Source organism: Pelobates fuscus, chromosome 12, assembly GCF_036172605.1.
Source record: "Pelobates fuscus isolate aPelFus1 chromosome 12, aPelFus1.pri, whole genome shotgun sequence".
Taxonomy (NCBI): domain Eukaryota; kingdom Metazoa; phylum Chordata; class Amphibia; order Anura; family Pelobatidae; genus Pelobates; species Pelobates fuscus.
Window position 1 is genome coordinate 30,777,823 of NC_086328.1, and position 16,171 is coordinate 30,793,993.

Consider the following 16,171-nt stretch of genomic DNA (forward strand, 5'->3'; position numbering starts at 1 on the left):
TAACATGGCAGTGGTGGTAGCCTCATTAAAAAGGTCTATATCAGGGGTCAGCAACCTATGTCAGGTGTGCCATTCATGGCACTCAAGGGTCTGGCCTATCAGGACTCCAGTGGAACTTCAGATATCTGCTACTGCAACCCGAGCAGTGATTGCAGGTGGTGAGAGACAATCCTCAATTTAAACATTGTAGCACTTAGAGGAAGTAATATAAGATTGCTTCCTCCCTGCCCTTGTGAACTGGAATCTGCAATTGAGTAAAGCGGCCCTATTGCAGCTCCTGCCCTTGAACTGTACCTGGTCAGTCTGGTCCCCACTGGACCCGGGGAAGTCACTCACACTGCTATGTTTATTCAGAGCTGCAGACAAAGCCTTCCCCTCATACACATAATACAAACAAACAGCCCAAAACACACACAGTCACCACAAACACAACACCACAGACAATCCACATACATGCACACAACTCCACAAATAGCCTCATATGCAATACCACAAGCAGCCAACACTTAAACACACCACCAAACACACAATGTGACATACCATCCAGAAACACAATTCCCCCTACACAGCCCACATTTATAGGTATCATGTCAATACCACAAACAATATAACAGCCCACATACGCACAAACACATTACAAAGCAACTGCAGTACCCATAAATAACAAGAATTTCACAGCAACCTACACGCCTCAATTTTAGAAAGATATTGTTTTGGCAGAGTACTACTAACAGGTTGCCTACGCCTGGTCTATGTAGTATGATTCGTAATATATTTTTAAAGTAGATCATTTTTATTGTAATTAGGTCAAACTTGTCTTAGAGCCAATGTGATATTAGAAAGAGAGAGGTAGAAGGGATCAAGATGAATATAGAAAAAAGTTACCCAGACGGTGATAATTGAAGAAATGCAATATTATATAGTTTTACTAATGTGTAAATCAGATTATACTTGTTAAAAGGAGAAAGCCTTTTGGTATGTAGGCTTGCTGCAAATCATCTAACGTGAACCTACCTGGTTACCTACGTAAATTGACAAGCAAACAGTGAAACAAATGTTACAATCAATACACAGGAATAGCATATCTGTGACAGAAGCCAATGGTCAGTGTCCCAAGCAGCTTAATGCATTTTGCTCTTTGCCAGGTGCTTACTCATAAGCAAACATGAGTTCATGTATCTGGTAATGCCAAAGGGACTTGTTTAAATCTGTGCAATTCTCTGCCATGTTCTCATTGCTGTTATGACTTTATTGTTGTATTATGTATTCCAAATTAGCATTACCCTTATGCAGCTGTTAATGAAGTATGTAATCAACAACTTGTTTCTTACTTATAGTCTTAAGCTGTGCTTTTCCTTCATGGCGTGTGTTCTGAAGTCATATGGTCACCTTCACGTTGAAACCTTACATAGTTTATATTGTCATGGTCCTTTTTTTAAGGTCTGTTCCTAATCATGTTTTTGTGATTTTGATTCACGTTTCTCCCAAACACAACTTTCTAATTGGAATATGACCTTCACTGGAGCTCTATAGTGCATATAGCATCTCCCGGTATCTTTCACTTACCATCCAAGTCAATTTCCTTGGCAGTGGTGGCTGGTGAGGTTTAAGAATGGTGGGATCCCCTGACTTGATTTGCTCTATCCACTTAAGCCCATGAGATGCCATACCCTGTTGAAAACCAGTTGCATATTCAGTCAGAGAATGGAAACTGAAGATATCATCATAAAAGCCCCCTTTTTTCAAACAAACACTTATCAGTATTTCTTACAAAGCCAATACATTTTATTTAAATTTTTTTTGCAACAAAACCGGGGAACACAACCCCACCTGTCCCTATGGACCAAACTCTACTGATAATGGGTCAGGTGGATACCTGTTGAAGGTCCTGGGAGGCTATTTTCTATAATGGATCTCAATTCCATGTTGTTCCAAAGAGTTACAATTTACTGTCAGGAAGCAACGCAGAAATTCACCACCAACAAATAGTCATTTAAACAGAAGCCCCTAAGATATGAAACTTGTAAAGATATATTGTATGATAAAAGAAGCACATCTATCGCTATTAGCATGGTAAGATTTGTTTGTGGAAGCAAATTAGACAATTCCTTCCATTAAAAAAAAGCTGTTTTCTGGATGGCTAGGTCGGATTGAACTGTTAATGGACAGGAGTACTTCACGCCTGACAAGTTTGTTTTTGCAACTTTACGACCCCTTTCTGAACCTTCAGCACACTACACAAACTTACAACTCACTGTAACGATCGCTCTTGTGCTCCAAGGAAGACGAGCTTTTTGGAATTTTCCCGGAGTTAATTTGTACTCGCAGTAAAAGAGAAATGTAATGGATCTTCTCAGCTATTATGAATAAATGATGCATGTCTAACAACTAAATTCTCAGATTACGGAGAGGATATTTTTGCAAAACGATTGTTTTCATGACTTGTGGAAAGTAATTAATTGCAGAACAGACGCTCAAAAAAAGGATTTACGTCTCCCCTATTCTGCCAACCTGACTCTATATACTTGTAGAATTAACTGAAAAGGATCCCTCTATATTCCTGTTTCTCTTGAGAGTGAAAAATATGATTTTTTTTTTGTGTTCTAGAAAGCTTTTTCGCCAAATTGTGATATATTGTTTGCAGTTGACGAATACGTGTGTTACAATAGATATAGTCACTATTAATTATGTTTAGATTCCAAATGAGGTAACAGAATAGTGGTTCAACCTCATTAACAGGATCTAGCCTTCCTTGGGTATCCCAAATTAATAGTTCAATTCGAGGAGTTTAAAACTGTGGATCTTCTCTTGAAAAGGGGTGCTAGTTATTGTGACAAGATGCTGTGGGACCTTATTGAGTTCAGCTTCGAAGTATACATTGTATACAGAGTGAAGCTACAAATATCAGCTGTTGCTGTATATTCCACTTATCTGGGTCAGACAAAGACATGTATCTCCTGGTTCTGCCTTAATATTAAGGGCTGTACACATTATAGTATCAGTCATACCATTTTTTACAGTTCTTCAATGAACACTGTGACATAACTCACGACGCAGAAGGGAATTTGAAATCTGATATAAATCCACTGATAGATATATATTAAACTTATACACATACACACACAACATGCACTCACAAATACATATTGGGAACGTTTTAAAATTCAGCAAAAAGAATCTTAGAAATACATTTCTAAAAAAATAAAATCGTAGGGGCTTCAGTCTTAACATTTGGAGTAAAATAAATAAAACGTGGAAAAAATGAGGAGTACTTGAGTTTTTATTTTATTTTTTAGATTATATAGACTAAACTGCTACCATCAGTAGGGACTTAATTTAGGGTTATAATTAGGGTTTTGCATTAAATCAGGACAGTTAAGTATGTCTGGCCCGAAGACATTGCACATAAATGAGAACCAGACATTTGGCTCCCACCGCTGGCACCATTTGTAAACACCAAATATAACAGTATTTGTACAGTGTAAATGTGAACATACTCATTAAGTGGAAATGGACTCAACTTTGCCAAAAAACGCAGGAGTGGAAAGCTGTATAGATAGAAAACCTACTTATATCCATGTGTTATTGTTTAGGTTGACAGTGCAGCAAAACCGAAGTAATACAAAGTAGTGAGGAACTTTTATTACTTATTTTATAGTTGTCAACATACCGCTTAAGCAGAGTATCAATTTAAAGTACTCAACGCAGACTGGATATTACGGAGCAGGCGTTTAGGTCTCTGCAGTTCTCAGGGCTGCGGTAAACGTAAGTAAGTTTAATAACACGGTATGAGAAAGGAACGGATAAAATTATTTGAGATATGGGGCCACAGTGTATCAAGTGCTATGGACAGGCATTTTCCAACAATTCACCGCTCCTGTGAACTAAATGACTTCATCCACTATATCTCACTTTCAAAACAGTAATTACATGTCATCACGATCGGAGGAAAATATGTTCACAGGACATATTTTAAAGTCTAATAATGCAAAAATATAGATTCCCTAGACAGCTATAATGAGGTACTAAGGATAAAGCAAAACAGTGCCATATACCACTAATCCTAAATTGGTGAGCAATACTTTCACATACCTCCCAAGAGTCACGGATTCTGCGTTACAGTCCTGATTCTAAGATGCAGAACACAATAGTAGCTGTGCCATATATGCCATATATGTCTAAGCAAGGACACGTCTGCAATACCTTTCTTATTTGCATGCTTTCTGGGCTGGAAAGGTCTCATGAAGCCATCATGCATTCAGGATGACACCTGATCTGGCAAAGATTAGTAATATATCAATCTTAGACAGCTGCTGCTGTTTGCATCTATCACCTTTAATTCAGTTGAGTTTTGTGGTTACGTTTGCATTAATTGATATATAGATCTCTTGAAAACCTATTTCCAGGTATTTAAAAATTACGATATAGTTTTAAATTGGCCACCTCCACTTCAACAAATGGGCATACATGCAAGTGCTGAATAAAGTTACGGATATTGCAGCTTGAATGGATCGAAGCAATGTTTAATTTGTATTTTTGTATATATTTTTTGTAATACTTTTTTTTAATTTTTATTTTATTTTAAATGATATAGATGTCTGGGCTATTATATCTATCAAATAAAATGTTACCTTGATCATTATGTCCCTTTAAGAGAGTTTACGTTCATCATACTTTTGCAATATAGTTATATGCCGATAAGAACGCACTCTAGAATTATTTTTTTGTTACTTTTCCAAATCTTATAATCAGAATTAAAAGGACGGCAAAGCTTAATGTATTTTAGCGAGTGACAAAATTAAATTAAAATCTCAGAAAGTTCATGGGGTCATGTATTCGGCTTTCCCCAAGGTAGTCTGAGGCATCTCGCGCGGGCAGACATCACGCTGTCTGAAAGTTGGACAAGTTAGATTATAACTTTTTTAAGAAGCAATTATGATTTTATTGCATCTACTGTGCCGTTGATTAATGCTGGAAGCCCCAGGGGTAAGCGCATCCTATCATTTGCAAACGTACACTGTAATTATGCATACCGCACCAGGTACTGTAATCTAGAGCCGAACAAACACTTGCCTTTAACAAGAAGTGCGGCAATTGTAAGACATTACAGATGTGTTATCATATAAATGAGATAGCTTTGACATGATAGTGCCATAATAAATCTTTGGCTAAGATCGTGGACTGGATGTGTCGTGCACAGATCCAAACAGTCACTTAATCTTCTCTACAAACTGTTTATATTTCCAAGCATCTTATAATAATACATGCTCCACTGAGCTTTGATGGTTCCTGAATTAATGTCTTTTATTTTCCTACAGGTTATTTTAGAAACACTCATTTTGTTAAATGATCTCTGCCGATTGCAAGGTTATACGACCAGTGCTCCTGTAGGTTGATATCGAAGGCGAGCAAAGAGGGGAGAGCAAGAAAAAATAAATTGTGATTCTCCAAAAATGTATTAAATATATAATGGAATTGATTATATTTTGAGTGTTTAAGGTTAAAGTAATGTGACAAAGCGACCTGCTGATTAAAACGTGTAAAATAGGAAATAAAAGATAAAATGGAACTTTGTTATTCTTACCTGAGAATAAATGATAGAATCCGAAAAGGTATTGCATAAATCCAAATATTGTTTTTGTTGCACCATATGTTTCTGATTTAATAAAATAAATAAATACATAAAATTAGGGATCTGAAGTCAAAAGGAGTGGACTACAAAAGGCCAAAGCCCAACTTGTTGAAAGGAAGATAGTTTGCTGGTATAATAACATCTCTAGGTACTTCTACTACTGTGCGCAAGTATTTTACCATATGCTCATGTGTTACTTTGCCCCAGCTGTACCGACAAAGAGGGACATGTGCTCTGTGATTGATGGACTGTTTTAATGTCATACGCCACAAGATAACTTTATGTAAGTTGACACACCATGGACCACATGAGGCAGTCCTAGACAAGTTCTGAAGGTTAGTGCTCTGGGTAGGTGTGTAAAGAAAACAGGTCTTTGGAAGACCGTTGTCCAAAGTTGCATTTGCTGATTTGCAATAACACAAAGTTTGGCATCCATTTGTGAAAAGCTATGAAGATGAAAGTTAGGATTTTAAATAGAATCCCAAAAGATATAGGAGGCCAGTATAAGGCTGTAACGATCGTAATTAGTATAGAAAACATTCACAAGTGGGTAATCTAGGCCTTTGAAAACCAAATCAAGTCTAGAAGACAGACGATGATGAGTGAATTTACAAGCACATTGGAGACAACTTGAATTAATAAAGATAAGTGCAGGATATATTTTTAAAACTAAAATAGCAATATTTGGAGATTGACTGAATGTGGAGTGACTATGAGGACAGAGAAAAAAATGACGAGACAACATTTTGGGTTATGTTCGATGACTTGGGCATCGAGACTTGAAGGTAGAATGGTTAAACGAAGTTAGTGCTTGAAGGGGCAAAAGAAAAGTAGTTATGTTTAGGATACATTAGGGAAGATTTATAAAAAATGTTTTCTGAAAAGTGATGCAAAGGGGAAGAGTCACCAAATAAATGTGCTTATTGGTCCTAATGGTTCCCATGGCGATTGCTTAATTTTTTTTGTACTTTGGGGTTAAACTGTTCATTACATGTTTAACCATTTGTGGTAAGCAAGCACCTTTTATCTACTCACACCATAGCAACTTAATTTGAAGTTGATAGTGAGCCTGTAGTGTCCCTTAAATGTTTGTTGATATATTTATACTGGTTGACCACTAAATTGCAACCCAAAAAAAAGTTAGCGGAGACAATACTTTTTCTTTAAGCTGGGGCAAATCTCCAGGACCTGGATAGTTGGCACGATGTACAGTTAGTCCTCACTTACCAACCTAGTTCCGTTCCTACGACCCGGTCGTAGAACGAATTGGTTGGTAAGTGAGGAGTAAAGGGATTCCCTGCTCTGGTGCCCTTGTCTATGTTCGGGGACATTTTCCCGAACATAGACGAATGCACAAGAGCAGAGAATTCCTCTAATCTACAGGTGGTCCTCATTTTACGACCTATGTAAAACAGGTAGGTCGTAAAACCACCTGTATATGGTTTTTCTGAGGTATGTTTTTATACACAGCACAGCTATAAACATAGCACTTATATTTCATATTATTAAAACACTCTGTGGTATACTCTGTGTTTTACATTTAAAACTTCATTATATTGGAGGGTAACAGTAAGGGCGGTAGCACATAACACTTGCCAACTTTGTTGTGCTTGCAGCCAGAATAGTTGCATCACTGACATGACCTCATGTGACTACATATCCTTATGAATAGGTTGTGGGCATCCAATAAAGTGAGTATATGATGCCAAAATCAGCCAAGAAGATAAGTTTGCAATTGGTATTATTTAATAATACTAACTGCTACCTGTAACTCCAGGGCAGAGTTCTGAAACATGGACAGCTTTCGGGACTATTTTTTGCTGGGACAAGTCTGAAAAATGTCAGATGGTCCTTGGAAGAGCCACTATGGCACATTGTTAATACATGTAATTCTAATAGACATACAGTCCTGAAGATACAAATCATTGTAGTTTTGTGGTCTAATTTAAATTTTAAACTGAATTATAGCACTTAATTTATGTTTGTTTTTTGCATTTTGGTTGTTTGAAGCTCTGCAAATGGAGAATAGGAAAAATAAGTATTTGCGAAAGAAGAAACATGCAAGAAGATGGCACATGTGCAGTGAGGAGAAGTCGTGTCTAGCCAGGGATGAAAATGGCTGCTTTAACACATAGCTCTGGCAGAACCTATGTACAAAACACCTTACCACCCATCACATTGCTATAATGGGCACCAATCACTGTTTTCAGATTGCTCAGACAGTCTGCAGGGCCTTTTCACTGACCTGATCTACAACCTTGATCCAGTAATATTTAACGACCGCTCAGGCAATATGGAGTCAAGACTAAGTGGCACCTCATGTAGTCATGAGGAATGCTCTCCACCTAACTTTCCAATAGGAGAGTTTGCAGCTACTGCAGATTGGGACACAATCATCCCTTTCCAGCCCAAGAAAGAAGACATGTCATGGTTAAGGGGGTTATATCTCCTGTCCCACTCGCACTGAGATTGCCAGGTACACACTGGACTCTAGAGTTTATAGGGCTGAGACGGAGGTACAGACCACATCTGCCATTGTGCACAGAGAGCACGAAGCTACTATCTTAAGTGCACTGTTTCTTGCCCATTTAACCACCTTGAAGCACCACATGAACCTCAGAGTACGAGGTATACCAGATGCTGAAAGCCAGGAGAGAATCCCCTAATAACTTAGGGACCTTTTTAATAAAATTTGTGGCAAGGACATATCCACAGGCATAGGCTTAGTAAGGTCACATTGAGGTCTTTGGCAGTGACCATCATGAGGCCCCAAGACTCAGGGACATTATATATTGTTTGGAGAATTTTAACCTCAAGGAAAGGATGCTTTATGCAGCAGACATAGAGCCTTTCATTCACTTCCGTGGTCATGAAGTCCAACTACACATGGACTTATCCTGTTATACCTTACAGTCCAGTAAGGCCCTGAAGCCTATCACAAATGCTCTGCAAGCAGCCAATATACTGCATCATTGGGGCTTCCCACTGCAACTAGCTGCCCAAAATGGAAACCTGAAGTGGGTGATCAAATTCCCTGTTAATGAGGACCATTGATCTCTCTTCCATGTCAGTTCAAGATTGACTTGCTCCACAGTTTCTACACTACAGCTGTTGCCACAGCAGCAAAGAGTGCCTCATGGACAAAACCATTCTCCCTCAGCACTAGAGAAGTTTCCTTCTCTGGTGTCCATGTTATCTGTCTCCCTCTGGAATAAATTCCATTTTCTTTATCTCTATAGTTCTGAATTTTACTATTTAATGGAGAAACAAACAATAAGTGGAGAAAAAAAACAACCAAAAGAAAAAACAAAATGGTACAGAAAGGAGAAATAGTTCCTGGGACATTGGCCTACTGGAACTCTATCTACCAGGTATAGCTCTTTAGTGTGTATGTTAACTCAGGTACTCATTATCATTATAATTTTTTTTACTCAATCTTGGGATGCACAACAGGGACCACCTATATATTTTTTTCCGTGTCTTACTTTTCACTCCTTTTTCTTGCTTCCCTCATCCTTCTCTGCTCTCCCCACCTGTCCTCTGCTTCCACTGTTCGTGTTACTTTTTTCTTGGCTACTACTGTGTGCTCAGGGTATAGTAGATTATTATGTGATAGGTGATGGGAGAGGGAGGAGGATGGAAGGTGGTTTGTGGTATTTATTTTTCTATATATTTATATATTTAAACTGTTGTGCAAGGGTGTGTAAACTTGCTTCCTATTTAATTTAGAATTGATAATTTAATATTAAGGGAGGGGATGAGGAGGTTGGGGTTCTCTCCCAGAATGAGAGTTGGCGTGGACAAGTATAAATGGGTTCTCTTTTTTCTTCTATGGAGTGGGCTTCCACCAACAAAGATGAGTGGAACCTTAATATACACTATTCGTTGAATGTTACTACTTTGTTTGCAATGGTTTTGCGGATTGTAAAATTTGGTACGTGATTTATAGTTATACACTATTACAGCAATGTTGGCTATATGTTGCCTATATTCTGAGAGACTAAGGACACTGAGACACTACGGACACTGAGAGACACCAGGGACACTGGGAGACATGGGGCACCGAGACACTCTGATACATAAGGGAAACTGTGATATATAGGGGACACTGGAGACTTGGTTTTGACCTGGGTACAGGTCAAAATGTTGCGGTGTCCAATAAACCTGCTTAAATCTATCACTGTGAGTGCCTGAGATTTTTTTATAGTAGGGGACACTGAGACACTTGGGGGCCCTGTGAGACATGGGGACACTGGGAGACTAGAGGATTCTGAGAGACTAAGGACACTGAGACACTACGAACACTGAGAGACACCAGGGACACTGGGAGACATGGGGCACTGAGACACTCTGATACATAAGGGACACTGTGATACATAGGGGACACTGGAGACTTGATAAAGACCTGGTACAGGTCGAAACATTGCGGTGTCCAATAAACCTGCAGTGAGTGCCTGAGATTTTTTATTTTATTCTAGGGGACACTGAGACACTGGGAGACATTGGGACAAAGAGACACTGGGAGACTAGGGGACTTTGGGAGACTAGGAAACACTCAGACACTAGGGACACTGGCAAACTACGGACACTGAGAGACACCAGGGACACTGGGAGACATGGGGATACTGAGATACTAGGGACACTGGCTGGGAGATATGGGGACACTGGGAGGGCCCCATGTATCCCAGGTCTCAAAGTTGCCCAGTGTCCCCATATCTCCCTGTGTCCCCCAGTGTCTCCATGTCTCTCAGTGTCCCCTAGTGTCTCAGTGCCCTCATGTCGCCCAGTGTCCCAATGTCTCAGCATCCCCAAGTCTCTTACCATCTCCATGTCTCGCAGGATGGAGCTGCTGTCTGGACTCTGTGCAGAGCTGCTCCCCCGCGGATCAGTGAGTAGTGAGAGGCAGGGAGGTAGATGCTGTAACTCCTTATCCCTGCCTCTCTCCACACAAACAGCCACCCCTACTAGCCGACGCTGGTATTGCAGAATAATCTCTGTTTATACTCAGACAGACATTTGTATTGCCGGTATTACTGCGATACCAGCACCGGCTCGGCAGCCTCAAATACCTGAGAAATACCTGGCAACGATACGAAATACATGAGAAATACATGGCAACCCTAAGAGTAGAGTGTAAAAAAAAAAATATATATATATATTTTTTTTTTTAAATCAATGGGCCTATTCCATGGACCTGGGCCTGGAGCTGCAGCTCCATCAGCCCCTATGTTAATCCGGCCCTGTCTCTATTAAGGAGATGAATTGCCTACAATGCGGGATCAGTGCTACCCATTGGACGGTCAAATTGGTGACATGATGTACAGATTAGCTAACATTTATGTTCCTAACATTTACCAATTCCTCTTCCTTTGCCAGGTGCTTTAACTTCGTTTTACATTTGCTGAGGGCACATCAATTTTGTTTTTAAATGTTCCCCTCCACTCCTCCTCGGATCTGTCAAGTCACTAACCATCCATGTCTACAATCATGCATGTTAGAGTGTGTGCTCTTTTACACAAATATCACCTTGTAGATTGAGAGCACTGCACCCCTGTTGCGGTCACCGGCCCGCCGAGCATCACGGCCGCGCCCGACCGGCACGACCGCGCCGACAACACGAGCTTACCTGCTCGTCGGCGATCCGGGAACCGCTCACTCAGTTCTTCCGGGCATCACGCCCGAATCCAACATGGCGCCGACCACGTGGTCGCGTCTATGGATAGCCCCGCCCCCGAGAGTTATACCAACGTGTGCGTGACGTCACGACGTCAACGCACACGCACGTTTTGGGGTCAGAGGTCGCCCTCTGACCAATCATAGCATAGAGAGGGGTATTTAAACCCCTAATTCACCCCAGTACTTTGCCCTGTCATGGTTTCCGTTTCCTGGTTTCCTGAGAGTGCTATTTTCGTGTTTCTGATTTCCTGGTATCCTGATCTTGGCTTTTCCCTGGTTATTCCGATTTTCTGGTTTCCCTGACTTGACTTGTTTAAACGGTATTGAGTATTTTCTGGCTTCCTTGACCTCGGCTTTCCATTTGACCATTCTCTGTCTCTAGCGTATTAGTCCGGCCATTCTAAGGTCCGGTTTACGCTCTGTCCTTTCATTTCTCTTTCCTTTTTTATGTATATGGTTACATAGTTTCTGCGTGCTGGACCACACTAGTAGTCGTGACATTACGACAGGGCACATGGATCCTGCAGAACTATGCAAACATATGATTGCCTGTGAGAGTAGGGTGGAGGATATGGACCACAGGTTAGACCAATTTGCCCAGGCATTTCAGACCTTGCTCCAGAGGACTGCCTATTTAGAGGTCCCTCCTGTACCACCTGTGGTTACGCCACCTGTAGTGGTTCCCGTACCACATAAACCACCGTCCATAACCCTTTCACCTCCCCCTCGTTATGGAGGTGATTCTAAAGAATTCAGAGTTTTTTTAAACCAAATTGAATACCACTTTGAGGCTTCCCCAGGTTCATTCCCTACAGATAGATCAAAAATAGGCTATCTGATGAACCAATTAACTGGAAAAGCCTTAACCTGGGCTAACCCCTTATGGGAAAGTGGAGACGCAGTAGCCCGTGATTACAGTGCCTTTCTCACAGCTTTTAAGGCAACGTTTGAACCTAAAGGCAGGGAGAAGAATGCTGCCAAAGCCCTTATGAGAATAAAATAAGGCAGTCGCTCTGTAGCCGATTACGCCATAGAGTTCAGAACACTGGCGTCCGAAGTTGATTGGACCAATAGTGGTCTGGTGGCTGCTTTCTCTGAAGGTCTAGCTGAGAGTATACAAGATGAGACCGCAGCTAGAGACCTGCCGGTTAATCTTAATGAGTTTATTGCCTACATGATAGACATTGATAACCGGCTCAGAGAAAGAGAGAAAAACAAACAACGTAATAGACATCCTAATTTGTCCATAGCTCCTCGTTTCTCTAACCCAGTGGTGAGTAGCCAAGCTCCTCCTCCAGAACCTGAACCAAAGCAATTGGGTAGCGCTAAACTCACTGAGGCAGAGAGACAACACAGACGTAACAAAGGGCTATGTATGTATTGTGGCAAGAAGGGGCATCAAAGATTGTCATGCCCGGTTCGGCCGGAAAACTTGCACACCTAAGGCACGTACGGGGACCGACCTTAGGTGTGATGTATATGTCCCCTAAATTGACTAAGAACCGTTTCCTTGTCAGAGTTACCTTGTCCTTTAAGAAGACCACTGTTCAGTGTGAGGCTATGATTGACTCTGGGGCAGCGGAGAATTTCCTAGACAAAGAGTTCTCTGCAAGATATCTCCTGCCCTTAAGACAGAAAGAGAAACCTATAGCAGTCGAGGCCATTGATGGAAGACCTCTTACCCAGCCTTTCATCACACACGAAGTGGGTATTCTCCACTCTGAAGAGATGACCTTTCAAATCATATCTTCACCTACATGTCCGATAATACTCGGTTTCCCTTGGCTCCTGAAACACAATCCACGTTTGGATTGGGTTGAAGGAGAGATTGTGAGTTGGGGTGAGAGATGCAAAGGTGTTTGCTTTAAGCAGATACCACAACCAATTGGTACCATTAATGTTCCTATTGCACCTCCTTTGACCACACAGATACCACCGCAGTATATGGATTTAAAAGAGGTATTTAACAAGGCCCAGTCAGAGGGGTTACCTCCACATAAACCTTATGACTGTACCATAAATTTTTTACCAGGGACTATGCCTCCCAAGGGAGGAGTATATGCTTTGTCCCCCCAGGAAAATCTTTGTTTGGAAGAATATATAAAGGATGCTCTCAGAAAGGGTCATATCCGTAGATCCTCCTCACCTGCCGGGGGTGGGTTCTTCTTTGTCTCTAAAAAAGAGGGAGATCTACGGCCCTGTATCGATTATAGGGGTTTGAATAGGATTACTATAAAAAATGCCTACCCTATTCCCCTTATATCAGAGCTGTTTGACAGATTGAAGGGAGCTTGAGTCTTCACTAAGCTCGATCTCCGAAGTGCGTACAATCTAGTCAGGATTAAGAACGGTCACGAATGGATGACCGCATTTAACACAAGAATGGGACATTACGAATACCTGGTTATGCCGTTTGGATTATGTAACGCTCCAGCGGTATTCCAGGATTTTATTAACGATGTCCTAAGAGAGTACCTTCACATGTTCGTTCTAGTGTACCTGGACGACATTCTCATCTATTCCCCAGACCTAGAGACACATCACGAACATGTGAGAGTTGTACTTAAAACCCTGTTACAGAACGGTCTTTACTGTAAACTGGAGAAATGCCAGTTTGACCAAACGGAGATACAATTCCTTGGATACGTTATATCTCCTTGCATACGTTATATCTGGTTTCCAGATGGATCCCCGCAAGCTGGAGGCAGTCTTACAGTGGCCGTTGCCCAAGGACCTTAAAGCTACTCAACGCTTTATAGGTTTTGCGAATTACTACTGCAAATTCATAAAGGGGTTTTCTTCCGTAATTTCTCCTATAACCAATTTAACCAAAAAAGGAGCAAATTGTATATCTTGGCCCAAAGAAGCAAGAGAGGCATTTGAACAATTAAAATCTTTATTTTCCTCAGCACCTGTCCTGACCCATCCTGATCCAACCAAACCGTTTATCCTAGAAGTGGATGCGTCAGAGACAGGAGTTGGAGCCATTCTGTCTCAGAGAGAAAGTCCTGATACGCCTTTACATCCCTGTGGATTTTACTCTCGCAAACTCACACCTGCAGAGAAGAATTATGACATAGGGAATAGGGAACTTTTGGCCATTGTACTTGCCCTTAAGGAATGGAGGCATCTCTTGGAAGGTTCCAAAGAGCCACTTTTGATCTTTACTGATCATAAGAATTTGACTTATATTGGGGACGCTAAGAGACTGTCCTCTCGTCAGGCTAGATGGTCATTGTTCCTCTCCCGATTCAATTTCGTAATTACTTATAGGCCTGGAACTAAAAACACCAAGGCAGATGCACTTTCTAGGCAGTTTGAGACAGAAGAGGTGTCAGGGTACCTGAGGTCTCTACCTCCGAGAGAGGTAGAGACTTAGTCGTTCATCCATCCGGACGGCCTGATTTCCCTCTTTCTCGCGGTCCATCCGGTCATGCAAAGCCGGCCGCGAGGGAGTGACTCCCTTTTATAGCATGACGCCCGGAAGTCGACGTCAGGACGTCAACCCGGAACGACCTGTCACTCAATTGGTTCGGGACCAATCAGGACTCGTCGGAGGTGTGTCTACTTATCTGAACAGGGCATTTAACAGTGCTTCTTTCATTAGCTCATTGCCCTGTCGTGGTTCTAGCTTGTTCTAGTCACTCAGTGCTCGTGTTTTCTAGTTATCCCTTTTGGTTTTGACCCGGCATGTTTACTCTTCTCTGCTTATCTCTGTTACCCTTGATTCGGCTTGTCTACCGCTTACCTGTCTTCTGTTACCCTCGACCTCGGCTTGTCTTTGACCATTCTCTACTGTACTACTTACGTTAGTCCGGCCATTCTAAGGTCCGGTATACGTATCTGGCTACTGTTTGTACTCTGCGTGTTGGATCCCTGTCCCGATCCTGACAAGAGGTTCCTGAACAAGAGATATATCCTATTATACCTCCAGAATACCTCATTGCCACCACAGTTTCCGAAGTGTCTTCTCCACTCTTCTGTGCCATAATAGCAGATCAAACTCAGGCACCCGTGGGAAAACCTCCGGACAAACTGTATGTGTCACCGCCGTTCAGAAAAAAGGTACTAGATTTATTCCATGACAACCTCACAGCGGGCCATCCTGGAGTCCATAAAACCCTCTCTGCTATCTCCAGGAGGTTTTGGTGGCCTGCTCTTAGGAACGATATCAAAGATGTCGGGGCATGTCAAATATGTGCCGTTTCTAAAGTTCCTCCTAGATCACCCCCTGGACTGTTACAACCACTGCCCATACCTAATACTCCATGGACCCATTTGGCCATGGATTTCATTGTGGATCTACCCAGTTAAAACGGGTTTAATACAGTCCTTATGGTCATCAATAGATTCTTGAAGATGGCACATTTTATCCCACTTAAAAAATTACCATCTGCTCAAGATCTAGTTCAAATATTCTTGAGAGAGATCTTTCGGTTGCACGATGTACCCAAAAGCATAGTATCTGACAGAGGTACCCAGTTTATTTCTAGGTTTTGGCGTTCTTTTTGTAAACAATTGGGCATCGAACTCTCCTTTTCGTCAGCGTATCACCTCAAACAAATGGAGCAGCAGAGAGGGCGAATCAGTCTTTGGAAGCCTATTTACGTTGCTTTATCAATGCCAATCAGTCTAACTGGTATGAGCTCTTACCCATGGCTGAGTTCGCCAGGAACAACGCGACTCATGAATCTTCTAATCATAGTCCATGCTTTGAACACTCGTTTAGAATCAATTCATGATACTTGGGATTCCGTCCATTCAGCTCTGCAAAAGGCTTCGTTACGTGCAAAGGTCCAAGCTGACAAGAAACGGGGTGCTAATCCTGTCTATCTTCCAGGTGACAGGGTGTGGCTCTCCACA